Raw genomic sequence first — 16466 nt, 5'->3', positions numbered from 1 at the left:
GAGGCGAGCGCTGCCATCGCATGACCAGGGGATGCCGCCCAGGCCGCTGCGCTCAGTCTCCCCTCTAGCCACGCCCTAGCTGCACCAGGTGTTCGCAGCCGCGCCCAGACGCCTAGGCTCCTTCGCTGCCAGACCCGCTGCAACCGCAACCTACGCCGGTGGTAGCGGCGGAGAGGGAGGCATTAGTGGAAATGAGCCATTGAAGGCGTTAGGGTTAGCTCCGTGGCGTTGTGTGGTGACGCAATGCGAGTGGGTACGTGACACTGGCGGAACTATGTTGAGGCCGTAGGGGGCTGCCCACCCCCCCCCCCCAGCCTTTGACCAAACTCCGAAGAATTTTTTGGGAGGGCTTAGATGAGATTTTTTTAGCAATTTGCACCCCTAAATGCTCATGTTTTTAGCCTTGGCCCCCCAGTAGTTTCTATCAAGCTCCGCCACTGGTATGTGAGGGGGTCTCCGAACCACTCCTGGTGTCCTAAAGAGATGCGAGTGACATGGTTCGACATAAGTAGATGCAACACTTCTTTAGAGATCAACTAAAAAACACTTCTTTGAAATTCATCTCATCTTGTTGGCGAAGAGGCGTTCATATTCTGGTGTTTCCCTTTGCTAATTGCAGCGACAAGGGTGCGGAGGTTAGGCCGTGAGCTTGTGACACACACTCAATCAACGATTGTTTTTCTGGTCATCCTACCTGATTATGTACAATCCCGTGGAGAAGGACGCAGACGACATCGGTGATGGACTGCAACACTGTCGGATAATCACGACGTGTTGGCATGCATGACCTCATTGCATGTGCCATAGTCTAGGTCGGTTTGTATCGCACCTACTGTGATCAATCCTGCGTTGCACAGGTGTGTTCTCGGCGAGATCGGAGAAGCGAGTTGGTGTGTGTTTCGCTTCTATCTCTGGTCGGCGGAATTGAGGCTAGCTTCCACATATGTGATCGATAGTTCTCAATCGAGTTTATGTAGGTGCATATCTCGCGGGAAAGCACCGGGTAAGATGCATCCTCGAGTTCGGGACCTGCGTCTTCAGACACGCGCGCCTCCTGCGGACAACGCAGAACTGACATTGGAGAGCACTAATCAATGCAATCTATCACTGTTGAAAAATGTGGTTCGAGATCTACCGATGCCTCCTACTCTTACACATGGCCTAGCAACTTTTTTGCAATTGGTGGATCAAAAAGTTTGAGAACTGATCTGGATTTCAAGAGCATTGCCTTACGAGATGTGGATTCCTGAGACAGTGCATGTTAGTGAGATGAGTAGGCACCGGAGAAGTGGATTTTGAGAGCGGAGGCCCTGCTTTTATAGACACTACGAGGAAGTACTAGAAGCAATCTATTTACATGTACGGGTTCTTGAGCAGCTTGCGGTCTCAATGACCCGGCACTACCTGTAGTGCTGGACCCATGTGCCACTCCAGTTATAAGGGCGGTCTCTGCGCCAAATGACAGAAGCGGTAGATGTAAAATCTCACCTACAATCATCCCATTCTTTTTTTTTCTAAAGGGATAATGGAACCTATGGCCTCTGCATCAAGTAAGGCATATTGGAACCTTTATCCTCTGCATCAATTAAAGCATACACTTCAACAAGCGAAGAACATGACAAAAGCAACTACGTCAGTAGCATTACAAAATATGAGTCCTACATCCAGAACTATGTCGACTTTTTCCACAACAACGCATGGTGCAGGGAATAAAGAGCACCACCGTAGTTGCTTTATTGCTAGTGAAACTAGGCGCCGCCACAATCACTATGCTTAGCTGCACCTGGAAGACGCGAACAAAACCACCAAATAGCCTGTTTGTGTAACTTTGGTCTGCTAGCAGCGTCTGGTAAAGAGGCACAAACATCGGCTCATTGATTTCCGTAAATACGGGCATATGCATGATTCATTCCTTTGCATAGCTCGATTGCCATCTCAGCCAAATCTTTCTAACTTCCCGGTGCCTCCAACTCATATGCATGGAAGGCAGGAAAGAATCTCATGCATCCCAATATTCAAGGAACTGGACCTTTTTTTCGTAGACCAGAAACATTAGAAGCGGGGTCAGAGATTATAAACTCATTGTGGATACTCCCTCCATTCACTATTGTAAGATGTTTTGAATATTTCAATATAGACTACATACAGACTGAAACTAGTGAACAAACACACTAAAATGTGTCTTTATACATCCGATTCACAAAATAGTTAGAACATCTTATAATAGTTCACGGAGGGAGTATGAAAGTAGGAGGTAGTGATTTTTGTGTTGTGTTCATGAGGGTGTGCGATATGCCACTTCAGTGAGTCATTCAGCTTCAAAACGCTGCAGAAGTCCACTTTGTCACCTCACATCACTCCTCCTCTTATCCACCTCCGTATTGTTTTCGTGCATTAATGATTGACCATCAGAACCAAGCGATCCGCTCCTACACCTGCATCTCCTGATTCACCGCACAAACTACGGCGATGAGCTTAAGAAGAGGTCGGCGGCTACAGGGCAGAGTGCATCGACGAGCTCCACGAGACACGCATCGGATGTCCCCGCCTACTTGATGTTGAGGCCATTGGAGATGGGTGGACCTCGAAGACGATTGTGACGAACATCGGCCTTCCTAGGCCACAACGCAACAACAGAGGTGAACACAATGCGGATCAGAAGTGATGATTAGGTAGACGAGCCGGTGCTCCCTATGCATGTGAGTTTGAGAATGAAGATGCAGGAGGGAGAGAGAGGATAACAACAGCACCAGCCTAACGCAGAGGCAATGAATCAGTAATGGTGTCGAGGCACGTTAGCGGTCGGTGCTCCTGTACGAGCAAGAGAAAGGGGATCGAACATGAGAAGGACGAGGAAGAAGACTGTCGTACGACCTATGGAACCGACAATAAATTTATATATATTTTCTGACACAAATGCCACGTCAATGTTGACTAGTTTACCAGGATTGCCACGTCGCACAAAACTACCTTTCATTCGTCCGAGGGGACTGATTTACCTGGTATTGAAAGTTGGAGGGTGTTATCTGACAGGTTTCATAGTTGAGCAATGTAAATTAAAGTAACCATAAAGTTCAATGTTGAAATATGAAATTATCTCTTTATTTTTACGGTATAATTATTTGGTTTGTGGTGGCCCCATAGAAATAGGAAAGGGGAAATTCTTCCCCGTGCAAACCCCAATTATTTCCTTGGGGTCAAGGTAAACCTGTCAGAAACATTTTTATTGGGTGCTTCAGGCTCGGAGGTAAATAAGTCCCATCAGGAGAAGTTGGTTTTTTTAACTGGAACACCTTGCATTCCATTTACGATGGACCGACCAAATCAGCAGTCCCAACTCGAGCTACATCATTTTGGAGATCCATGTGCCAGACAGTTTGGTCATTCGGAGCACACCAGCAACCATGAGAGGCCAGCACATGCGCTACCTCGCTAGTGAGTTTGGGAGAAAAGAGAACTTTGTGGTGTATAAACCCAAGACTCAACTAGAATTTTGCTTCAGGAAACAACATGCCTAGTGGTCCCCGATTGGCAGAAGGAGATTAAATTGCTTGCTGGAGAGACAGGCAATCTGTTTCGAATATGGCATGCCTCATACCTTGTTGCTCCGCCACTTTAATGGCCTGGAGAATGGCCTCAGGTTCAGCTTGCAACTCGAGGCCTGGTTACCTAACCCGCCCGCCGCCACCAGAATGACATTGCCATCAGCATCGCGAGCAATAACACCCCCATCCTCCCTTGCCAGTGGTGCGTGGTAAGAAGCATCAAGATTTAGTTTAATGAAATCTATGGGCGGAGGAGACCGCCATTGCACTATGGCAGGTCAGAGAAGTCGGGCTTCTGGTAGTGTGGATTCCTTGCAGCCCACATACCCGCGTCTTGTGTGTTTGCCATTGCCACGTCGTCGATGCATAATTACATAGCATGCATCATAGTGTGCTAGCAAATATTGTAGACCTAGGTCGCCACGAGGTTGGCAAATTTTGCCACCACTTAAACAGGAGCATGATTGCAACACATGATGCGAGCAAGAAAGATTACTTCATAACCGGTGGGCAGAAATCGCTGCTGATATTTGCCCCTACCAAAGTTTCCGGATCAATCACATATATGCATGAGCCTCAAATCATTAAATTTAGATACAAACCCTACGAAACAATGCACTGGGCAAATAGAAAACATGAATGTTGGATGAGCTATGTAATCTTGTTTCTGACCGAGATGGTCTTGTCCTGCGAACATTTTGGTAGTCATGACTTACATGTACTTTACATTTAATAAAATGGTTGTGTTCATCGTATGATGCAGAGGTCGTGTTATTCATTTTGAAAAAGACGCCCACCTAAATAAAGATATCATAGGAAAATTGTGCCATCAACCCTTGACATCAAGGATGTCCTCCTGGCCATGAATCCTCAAGACTAGTTGGCTGTTTGCAACGCTAAAATCCTTGTCCGATGAGATAAAAAAATGGAGCGCAAGTTATTCATTTCCCTTCCATTTCACAAAATAGTTATTTAACTCGGGAAAATACCCCGGTGAACCTGGTGGTAGATGAACCCTATAAAAAATATCAGCGATTTTTTTAGCAACTCAGAAAAAAGTCAAAAATCATTGAAATTATTTTCGAACAAACTTGACATATTGTTCCGCTCATGAAATAATTGACGACAAAAATCTGAGCCAACAAACAAAATTTCCCTGACAATATAGAGTGAATAGTAAACCTAGTATGTTGCTGATTTCGATTTGTCCTGGACAATACCTCGAAAGTCATTTCGCCCCCAATTTTTTGCGAGTAGGACAAGTTTGTTGCCGATAAATTTCATGATTTTTCGACCATTTTTTAAATTACCTTTTTTATAAAAAAAAATGGGTTCATATGCCCACTCGTTCCAAACGTTCCCCTCCGTTCATATGCCCACTAGTAGTATCTTATTTTATCATACAGTAATCCCCCTTTTCAATATGGTGTTCTATTTCATTGGTTGCATATGATTAACTCCTTTGTGATCATGCTGCTGTCATGGAACACTTAAAACTTGTTGATTGTAAATTTTGTAAGATGGCAAACATTTTGAACACTTGATGATGTGTACCGGGAAAACTGTATGGAGTCAAATTATGTGCATGGTGAAACATCAGAAACTTGTACCTGATTGTTGTCATGTGCAACTTGTTCTTCCAAGAATTGCATGGAATCTGTTTTGCACCAGCTTGGCAGCGTATAGAAGTTACAGTCTTAACTCTGTTTCAATGTTACTTTGTCTTCCAACATCTGTTGGCTAGTGAAGTTGAGATTCTACCTTTTCGGTAAAAGTAGGTTATTATGTGTAATGTCTTACTGATTGTACACCACCGTACAATATGGTTTTAGATCTCCTTTTCTGATGCCATTGTGGTTACAACCAATATTTAGTCACATTAGCACCACTTATGCAATAACATAGATAATAAAAGATGTCGAGGTTTTTTAGGTTACATCACAACACCACCGGAATCGCACCGCCGTCGGCATAGCCTTGATTGGCCGTCGGGACAGGCCTATGCCGATGGCCCCCGTGGGCATAGAGCCGTCGGCAAAATATCCGTCGGCATAGCCCGGGAGGCCGTCGGCATAGGCCCTATCCCGACGGTGTCCGTACATGGTGGAGGCAGTGAGAGAGGTCGCATCCGCCCTGAGCCATCTTCAATGCGGAGCGGCGTGCTCTACAGTGGCATGAATGCGGGCAGCTGGCGCAGGGCGGGAGCACGCGCGGAAGTGGAAGTGGTTTTGGTGGGCTAGGGCGGTCAGAAAGGGGCTTGGGATCGGCCCGGACTCCCGCAAACCTCCCCCACTTTTTTCTCCATTTTGTGGGAGAAATCGCGTCCGGACCGCCCCGCAGACCGATACAGACCCGCGCCGGATGGCTTCCGCGGTACCTACAGCGCGGTTCGGACGGTTCCGAGAGGTTTACTGGTCAGCCTTGAAGATGCCATAAGATGGCAACAGCCCCTCAAGTCGATGAAATGTCTGACATTCCTGTTTTGAGTTTACATGTATTTAACAGGTAGCCAGACAAAAAAACTAAGTTTTCACTTATTATGGATAGGGAAAAAATTAAGCAACAAGAACTGCTTAATTCCGCTGAGATGCAGTACAGTGTTTGCACTCGCATCCACGAGCATCTCAATCGCCAACTGCACCAGTGCCAACGTTGGTTTGGCAATTGCGGAGACAAGCCTTGGGGTTACACGGCCTAGGGATGACAGGGTTCTGGCCAGGAATGAAAGGGGTCTGCTGGCATGATGCGAGGAAGACCGATCATGCAGGACATTGCCATGATGCGAAAAGAGCATGAGGACAGCCACCATTATTTTCACGACAGCAGTCCCCCAACGCCGCCCCGATCGAGTCCGCCGCCGCCTGCCAGCCAACATTCATGACTTGTAGCCTGCCGACTAGAGTCCCATGCTGCATCAGCCGCCCCGATCGAGTCCGGCGCCGCCTGCCAGCCAACATTCATGACTTGTAGCCTGCCGACTAGAGTCCCGTGCCGCATCAGCTGACGAGGCACGTGGCTGACCACAGCTTTGGGTCGAGTTCCACCAACCAACCCAGATCAGATCTGAGGGATCGACAGCTGAAGCTATTGCTGCAAGCCGGGGCACACCACTAGGCGGAGCACCCCACCACACCCGACACCGAGCAGCGCCGCCGCCGCCAAATCGGAGACTCGGCACCACTAGATCGGAGACACGCCACCGCTAGGGAGGGAGAGGAGTCGCGCCCATGGAAGGCCCCGCCGCCAGCACTACCCGGGCTTCACCCGATGGAGACCCTTGGCGGCAGCGAGGCAGAGGTGCTGGAGGAGAGGGCCAAGGGCTGGCGGTGCTAGGGTTCCCCCGAGCTGCCACTATGAGCGACGTGGGGATCTACTCTTGTCGGCTAAACTACATGTGTAAAGAAACTAGCATCACTCATAGTAAGACGGGATTGCAGAAGTTGACGGCGGCAGATCCTAGAGCGTGCACAGACTGGCCGGGCTTTAGGCCATCGGATTAGATAGTGTCTGTTATGCGTACAAAGCACATCTATATACCTGTAGGTGTGGTGACTTTGTTGGCCTAGAAGGTGGCTTGGGTTGATCCTTGTATTCATTTTGCCAGGCGATGGTGAATAATTAATAAAGATGGTTGTATGCATCATGACTGACCCTAATTTTTTTTATTTTCATTTTTATTTCCTTCATTTATCCTCTCTATGTACATATTTTACCTAACACTTAACGGAATTGTACAGATGGATATTTCTGATCCAAACCCCAAGAATCCATGCACGAGCCCTGGTGATGTCACGCCATGGCCCAGTGTGGTCCGCGCCTGCCAGAGTCTCACGCCCCCATGGGTTCCTTTTAGTCTGAGTAGCAAGCCCCACTGATTCCTGCAGAACGGCTGGGTTGGTGTCGAGCACAGTACTTGCCCAAGAACTGGCGTGCCTCGGTGGCAAAACTAGATGAGAAACACAATGTTTCATGGATCGCAAATCCGGAAAGCATCCTGCCCAGCCTTCTTGAAATTCCGAGCAGGGCCAGCTTATCTTCATAACTTTCTGATCCCTCCTACTCCTATTGCGCTGTGGACGACATTGACTACCAATTTTTGTTGAACATTTAGAGCAGATAAAGATTTGAGTGCATCGCGGTATGAGTTTTGGGTTTTGGGATAGTGCGTGTGTGAGTTTCCGAGAGACGAGTGGAGAACAAGCGGGGAAAGGGATGCTCTTTAAAGATTGAAGATGTGTGAATTCATTATAGCGGGAAGGACAAAACCCACTTGCATACGTTTGATCAATGACGACGCCGTTCTTGCTGCCTACTGTGCATGAAAATGGCTTCAATTTCTTCATTACTAACGTGAATACTAAACGAATTGTCTGCTCGAAAGGACAAACGCTACCTATATATGTGCATTATAACTTGCACACCGTTCACGATTTCATGAGCTCCATCAATTTACTACGCTAGCAAAGGAAGATAAATCAAGCAGACTACACCTCTAGCAAAGGGAGGGGGGAGGCTAGAGGACCACACCTTTATTTTTAGATGTGGTGATCACAAGAAAACATGCTAATAAGGCAACTGCCCCTCGAATCGATCAAATTTCTGACATTCCTGATTTGAGTTTCCAAGTAGGAGTATTTGACAGGTAGCCAGACAGAAAAAAAACTAAGATTTCGCATACTATCGGAGAGCAATTAAGCAACAATCACTGCTTAATTCCACTGAGATGGAGTACAGTATGTGCACCGGCATCCACCGGCATCACAATCGCCAACGGCACCGGGGCCGACGTTGGTTTGACAGTTGTGTTGACAAGCCTTGGGGTTACACGGCCCACGGATGACAGGGGTCTGCCGGCAGTCTTCAGGGATTAGCGAGCCGCCACCATTAGCCGTCGCCTGGATCATCAGATCTATATGTTCGTACCAGCATATAAAGATTGCAGAGATTTATTATGAGAAAACGACAGTGGAAAGGTCGCCATACAAAATTGATCACAAAACATGCTCCAAACGTACATACCTGAGGATAGCAGCGCAACAAGGGCAAGCGAAAATAGTAGCATCTTGTACAACGACCTCATCCTGGCTTGATGGTGGAGAGAGAGAGAGAGAGAGAGAGAGAGAGAGAGAGAGAGAGAGATAGCGTGTTTACTGGGATGTCAAGCCAATCTTTTCAGATATGCCTGGGTTCCTGCTCTGTGATTAGGGTCTTAGATGGCTTTTTATAATGGACACATAGGTGCATGCTACAAGTTTTCGACTTATTTACATAATATTAACGTTTAAACACATTAATTTAATCATGGATCTGTATCCTATAAATGTGTATGTTGATATACACCCAAAACATACAGCTCATATATATAGTAAAAAATATTTATAGTATATTTTTTGCGAGGAATATTTATATAGTATATTTACACCCAAAACCTATAGCTCATCTACTGATGGCATTATTAATTGTGCATTTATTCGTGAATTGATTGCCTTGAAGGAAAAACCAAGGATCTATTTATGGCATATTGACTGGCCGCTAAAAAAGAATATATGCACAGTTAATATAAATCTTTCCAAAGATGTGCAAATTACTTTATTCTGGAAAAATATATAAGGAGGTTGTTTTTTTGGCAAGGTAGTGAGAATCATGATTTTATTGTGATTCTACGATGTTATGATCTAAATCGATTAGATATCCATATTTTCGCGAGGTCACGATCCTACTAGTGAGCCAACGCTTTGCAATTTTACCATAGAGGATCAATCTGATCCCAACTCAAGATCCTGAATATCTTCTTGTAAGCTTCTATACTACCCTCTTGATAAATACATGATTTCTTACGAATATCTTTTATAACTCTGGATACTAATTGGCAAAAATAAATATTATACATATCAAATTTGCCATGACAATATTTGCACACTAAGAAATTCAGTTTAAAAAACATCATTGGTTGCTCATTCACGCCTCGCTTACCTCCGGCCACTGAAATGTGGGCCACCACCATGCGGACAGAGCATACGCCGGCAGAACGTACTATATTTGCACAACCGGGGCAAGTTCACTGATCGGAAAATCAGTATTTTGCAAGTGTTCGTACCAACTACATCGCTGGTGTATTTACTTATTGAGGCAATATCACCGGCAATCATACAACTTGCGCAAGATGTTCAGTTTAGTACTAAAACTTTAAAAATATAGATTTATAGTCATCTAACTTGTTGTTTGGTGCAAATACGGTGCTTTTTACATCCACCCAGCTTGCGTGGCATGCCAACATTGCGTGGCCCACATATTAGTGGGTGAGAGAAAAAAATCAAGAAAGATTTGGTGAAGTTTGGCCATTCGAGGAGCTCAAATGCGTGATGTTCGTGCAAGATTTGGTGAAGTTTGGCCATCCGAGAAGGTCGTGGCAAAAAAGAAAAAAAAAATCAAATTTCGGGTATGTGAGAAACATTTGTTCATGCCGATTTTTTTTCTTGTCGCACGCTCCTTGATCGTCCAAACAATTTACACAAACATCACCCACGCACCAACACGTAGCTTTGTTTGGTTGTTTGACAGTACTCCGTCGAGCAAGAGCATCACGATTGGGGGCCGTGGAGTGGTGAAGAGGAGGTCGTGCAAAGGGCAGCCTCTTGTATTCTACCTGTAGGCGCCTAGGCCAGCGGTCCCGGACGGTGTCGTCGACCGCAGCACTCCCCAAGGTTGCTCCCGCACCAACCTCTTGTCTATTCGATGTTCGAAGTTTACTGCTAGCTTTCCTGTACATGTGATCTGGTGGTTTCCAATGGATAGAAGCCAATGTGTTCGACGAAATGCCTAAGCCCATCCGTACATTGTACAATGGCAGATTTGGATACTGTGACTCGTTGAGGTAGCTGTGGCATACTCTGCGAGAGAAACAAGGGTTGGATTTTGATGGCGGAGTGAATAGCAATTTTTGAACGAAATAGCGTTGTGCTCGCATTGGGAGGAGTATGTCAGAGGAAAATAGGGGAAATTTAGGAATTACCTGGCTCGTTTGTTGTTGTTTTGATTAAAATATTCATTATTCTTGGCTGCTTACTTCCTTCCTTGTCGTTAGGCTGTTAGTGGATGATCGGTTGATCTTTCTCCCGAAGTTCTTAGCATGGTTTTCGAGTCGCGACTCATGCGAGTCTCTCTGGGGCAGTGACTCGGAAGAAGTCGAGCCTGCGTTGTGACTAGTCGCGAGTCGACACTAAGCTGAGTGGACCATATTTTTGCGACTCATAGACTAGTCGAGCGACTCGAAATCCATGGTTCTTAGTATATGTTTGAACCCCTAATGCTTATGAGTGCTTTTTCTTCACGCATAGTGTAGCCTTTCATAAGCTTCACGCATATTTACATGTAGCCTTTCATAAGCTTGTCTGGTCCGACGTATGGACTTTGACCACCACGTATGTTTTTTCTTCCTGTGTTTCCATCTAGTTCTACAATGTATTTTTGCCATGTGATGGATGTAGGTATTTTCTTCTTAATTTCCATGCCTAGTGTAGATGTACTTTTCCATGGCTTCCCTGTGGGTTACAGGGTTAGATGATTAACGTTCTCATAATTCGAACTCCCCATTGTGGGCTTCATGTGTTCTTGTGTGTATTTTTCAGATGCAGATTTCTACATTGAGTAATCAGTGATTATCCAAAGTTTTGTCATGGATGTAATCTTATTGTTACATTTAGGGGGCCATGGTTGTTATGCTGACTCCTGATGACAAGTGGGATGGCATGGATGTAGTTTTTAACTGAAATTATAGATGTAGTTCAACCTGTTGAAGGGCATGTATTTTGCTGAATCATAACCATAATGGGCTGTGTTTTCATCTCTAGTCAATGGAGTTTATCATGATTTTCCTTCATGTCCACCATGCAGTTTCAGTGTGTGCCAAAATGTTGTTTTGCAACTTCTAGCATATCTATTTCACATCCTACAAAATTTATAAAACACAGGGATATTTTTAACCATTCCATCAAATAGAACTCACCAAGAAAGCAGAACTGTACAAGTAAGTAACCATTCTGTTTGTGGTCTTGTCAATTGTATCCATCTGTTTACTGGTAGTACCTTATCTCTGCCGTTCGTCAATGTTGGGTAATACTAGGATCGTAACATACAGATCGCCGCTGCAATGCTAACAGTACTAGAGCTTAATTAATCTTAAGAAAATTGTATGGCAAAGAACATTCAGGTGCATGATACCACTACCATGGAATAGAGAAAGCTAATTCATTGACAGTGCAGGTTTGTGAGGTGTCTGGTGCCCGGCCAAGAACTAGCAAACTTTTTTTTTTGTCCAAACAGTGTGTTTGCAGTTTTCTCCATATGCATGCATGTACTAGTGATCTCGATCGGTGAAGCGAGAAAATTAAAGGAGTTTTTATTTTTCATGACAGCAAGAATAATTTTAAGGAAGTGGAATGCCTTGTGTTTGTCTTGTTAAGCTTCGAGCAACAACTATCAACTAGTGGATGTAGTTGAGAGTTCAGAGTTTTAACCTGAACATCATTGATCTTTCTGACTTGAGTTGGATAAAAAATATGCCATAGTTCTCTTCGCCGCAAAAATATCAACAAACCCGCTGTTGCTTAAGCGTATTGCTACTGTTCTCATTTTTTTTCAGACTCTGTTCATATTTTTCGCTCATTAACAGGTACGGGCAACAAGCTGAAAGGCAATCCTGTTTCTTCCTACTCTGGTGGCAAAGCCAATGTTTCTTTTCCATGAAAGTGTTCAAGGCAGCAGACAGTTCGATGTAAGCCCCCCACTCTCTTCAAATCTACGGACCTTTTTCCTGTTCTTTCTCCTTTAACCAGGATGTGTTTTCTTCGTCTAACTACCGATATTGTTTCGGGTGTGCTCATGGGCTGTTAATTAGGACACATAAACAGATTAACCAGGATATCACTCATCATAAGTATGCGTATTTCACTTTCTTTGAGTTCACATGTGTATACTGATCTTTCTCTACAGTAGTGTCATGGAGGCAACATATTTTCTTTCATCTTTGATCTATTTGTTGTTGCTGGATGTATAGCTAGCTCCGTTGTTAGGTATAAAAAGTAGGAAAACTTTGGTTTTCAATCGGATGAACTTTCTCATCGGCGTCGATGTTGTGATGCAGCACTCAGGTGCTGCGCTGTTGTGCGGTCCATCGGTGTCTAACGGCGCTGCAATGCATCGTTCAATTGTTCGACGCTCTGAAGCAGCGGTCGTCGTCAACTGTTGGTGCTACAACGCATCCTCGTCGGTGCTGCTATGCAACCCAGCGGTAGTTGCCAGTGCTGCGATGCAGCGTCGACGGTCGTCAGCGGTTGTCTGTGCTGCAACTCAGCCTTCCACGGTGCTGCCATGCAACACTCGATAGACTGTCAGCGGCCGGCAGTCAACAATGTTCTACATGCAATCAGTGCTGCAGAGGGGCGACGTGGTTCTTCTAGTACGGAGTCTGGGGCGTGGTGCTTCTCGCATGGGGCTGCGTTGATGCGGCGCCCAGTTTTGCGTTGACTGGATCGAACGGCTACGCTGGAAAGGATCCCACAAGTCTGGGGTGGGCTCGTGGGGTTGCTTGTTTGGCAAGTCACGGTAGGTTTTGTTCGATTTTGAGTCCAAACAAGCGCATAGTCGTCTCTTCTTCTTTGTACATATAAATAAACCGACGAGAACACGAAATCGCTGCTAGGTCAAGAAAGTCTCCGCTCTGTTTTTCCCCAACTACGGGAGAGAGTTTTGCACCGCGCGCCATGACGGACGACGGCATGGATCCCACCCAGTACTACCACAACAGGCTCGGCGCGCTCGCCGCGCAGAAGGCCGCCGGCGTCAACCCCTACCCGCACGCCTTCCAGCCCACCGTCTCCGTCGCCGACTACGTCCACAGGTACAGGGGTCTGGCCGACGGGGAGAAGCTGGTTGACGTCACCGAGTCCCTGGCCGGGAGGATCATGAGCAAGAGGACGTCGTCCTCCAGCCTCCTCTTCTACGACCTCCACCGCGGCGGCGCCAAGGTCCAGGTCATGGCAGACTCCGGGACCTCGGAGCTGGAGACTCCCGAGGAATTCTCCGCTTTCCACTCTGGCGTGAAGCTTGGCGACGTGGTCGACGTGCGTGGGTTCCCTGGTAAAAGCAACCGAGGCGAGCTCAGCATATTCCCTGCACAGTTCGTCGTGCTCTCGCCCTGCCTACACATGCTGCCGCGGCAGCCGAATAGGCACCGGCGCGCGCCGCCGCTGCCGTGGGCGCCCGGCATGCCCAGGAACATGGAGAGCTACGCCCTCAAGGACCAGGAGACACGGTACCGCCGGCGGTACCTCGATCTCATGGTGAACCCTGAGATGAGGTCCGTCTTCACGGCGCGAGCCAAAGTCGTCTCCTTCATCCGCAGCTTCCTTGACAAGCGTGGGTTTCTGGAGGTGGACACCCCGATGATGAACGTGGTTGCCGGTGGCGCCGCCGCGAGGCTGTTCGTCACGCACCACAACGACCTGAACATGAAGTTGTACATGCGCATCGCGCCGGAGCTCTACCTGAAGCAGCTCGTCGTCGGCGGACTGGACGGCGTGTACGAGATCGGGAGGCCTTCAGGAACGAAGGCATCGACACGACGCACAACCCCGAGTTCACGACATGCGAGTTCTACATGGCCTATGCGGATTACAACGACCTGATGGAGCTCACGGAGGAGATGCTGGGCGGCATGGTGAAGGAGCTCACGGGCGGCTACAAGGTGCAGTACCACGCCAACGGCGCCGACAAGCCGCCTATCGAGATCGATTTCACGCCTCCGTTCGCGCGAATCGACGTGATCAAGGGACTTGAGGACATGGCCGGTCTCAACATACCGGAGGAGGATCTGTCGACCCACGATGCCAACGACAACGAGTACTTGATGGAGGCTTGTGCCAGGTACGACATTACCTGCCCGCTTCCACACACGACGGCACGGCTGCTGGACAAGCTTGTCTGGCACTTCCTGGAGGAGACATGCGTGAACCCGACGTTCATCATCAACCATCCGGTGATCATGAGCCCACTCGCGAAGTCACACAGGGACGAAGCCCGGTCTGGACTGACTGAAAGGTTTGAGCTGTTCATCAACAAGCATGAGGTGTGCAACGCCTACAGGGAGCTGAATGACCCCGACCAAATCAGCAGTCCCAACTCGAGCTACATCATTTTGGAGATCCATGTGCCAGACAGTTTGGTCATTCGGAGCACACCAGCAACCATGAGAGGCCAGCACATGCGCTACCTCGCTAGTGAGTTTGGGAGAAAAGAGAACTTTGTGGTGTATAAACCCAAGACTCAACTAGAATTTTGCTTCAGGAAACAACATGCCTAGTGGTCCCCGATTGGCAGAAGGAGATTAAATTGCTTGCTGGAGAGACAGGCAATCTGTTTCGAATATGGCATGCCTCATACCTTGTTGCTCCGCCACTTTAATGGCCTGGAGAATGGCCTCAGGTTCAGCTTGCAACTCGAGGCCTGGTTGCCTAACCCGCCCGCCGCCACCAGAATGACATTGCCATCAGCATCGCGAGCAATAACACCCCCATCCTCCCTTGCCAGTGGTGCGTGGTAAGAAGCATCAAGATTTAGTTTAATGAAATCTATGGGCGGAGGAGACCGCCATTGCACTATGGCAGGTCAGAGAAGTCGGGCTTCTAGTAGTGTGGATTCGTTGCAGCCCACATACCCGCGTCTTGTGTGTTTGCCATTGCCACCTCGTCGATGCATAATTACATAGCATGCATCATAGTGTGCTAGCAAATATTGTAGACCTAGGTCGCCACGAGGTTGGCAAATTTTGCCACCACTTAAACAGGAGCATGATTGCAACACATGATGCGAGCAAGAAAGATTACTTCATAACCGGTGGGCAGAAATCGCTGCTGATATTTGCCCCTACCAAAGTTTCCGGATCAATCACATATATGCATGAGCCTCAAATCATTAAATTTAGATACAAACCCTACGAAACAATGCACTGGGCAAATAGAAAACATGAATGTTGGATGAGCTATGTAATCTTGTTTCTGACCGAGATGGTCTTGTCCTGCGAACATTTTGGTAGTCATGACTTACATGTACTTTACATTTAATAAAATGGTTGTGTTCATCGTACGATGCAGAGGTCGTGTTATTCATTTTGAAAAAGATGCCCACCTAAATAAAGATATCGTAGGAAAATTGTGCCATCAACCCTTGACATCAAGGATGTCCTCCTGGCCATGAATCCTCAAGACTAGTTGGCTGTTTGCAACGCTAAAATCCTTGTCCGATGAGATAAAAAAATGGAGCGCAAGTTATTCATTTCCCTTCCATTTCACAAAATAGTTATTTAACTCGGGAAAATACCCCGGTGAACCTGGTGGTAGATGAACCCTATAAAAAATATCAGCGATTTTTTTAGCAACTCAGAAAAAAGTCAAAAATCATTGAAATTATTTTCGAACAAAGTTGACATATTGTTCCGCTCATGAAATAATTGACGACAAAAATCTGAGCCAACAAACAAAATTTCCCTGACAATATAGAGTGAATAGTAAACCTAGTATGTTGCTGATTTCGATTTGTCCTGGACAATACCTCGAAAGTCATTTCGCCCCCAATTTTTTGCGAGTAGGACAAGTTTGTTGCCGATAAATTTCATGATTTTTCGACCATTTTTTAAATTACCTTTTTTATAAAAAAAAATGGGTTCATATGCCCACTCGTTCCAAACGTTCCCCTCCGTTCATATGCCCACTAGTAGTATCTTATTTTATCATACAGTAATCCCCCTTTTCAATATGGTGTTCTATTTCATTGGTTGCATATGATTAACTCCTTTGTGATCATGCTGCTGTCATGGAACACTTAAAACTTGTTGATTGTAAATTTTGTAAGATGGCAAACATTTTG

The 16466-nt window shown here is 46.5% G+C and overlaps 1 long non-coding RNA gene and 1 pseudogene across 1 annotated transcript; one reads left to right on the top strand and one right to left on the bottom strand.

The window, feature by feature from the left end:
• Nucleotides 1-8109: 8109 nt before the first annotated feature.
• LOC147978137 (uncharacterized) lies at nucleotides 8110-9110 on the bottom strand. Its single transcript, XR_015599537.1, has 2 exons — nucleotides 8565-9110; nucleotides 8110-8454 (listed from the first exon to the last, which is right to left on the bottom strand). It is a non-coding gene; the product is annotated as an uncharacterized LOC147978137 (long non-coding RNA).
• A 4196-nt stretch (nucleotides 9111-13306) lies between these two features.
• On the top strand, nucleotides 13307-14904 carry LOC147978136 (lysine--tRNA ligase pseudogene; annotated as a pseudogene).
• The last annotated feature ends 1562 nt before the right edge of the window (nucleotides 14905-16466 follow it).

Source organism: Triticum urartu, chromosome 3A, assembly GCF_056163025.1.
Source record: "Triticum urartu cultivar PI428250 chromosome 3A, HENAU_Tu73, whole genome shotgun sequence".
NCBI lineage: Eukaryota > Viridiplantae > Streptophyta > Magnoliopsida > Poales > Poaceae > Triticum > Triticum urartu.
This window is presented reverse-complemented; position numbering and strand designations above follow the sequence as displayed.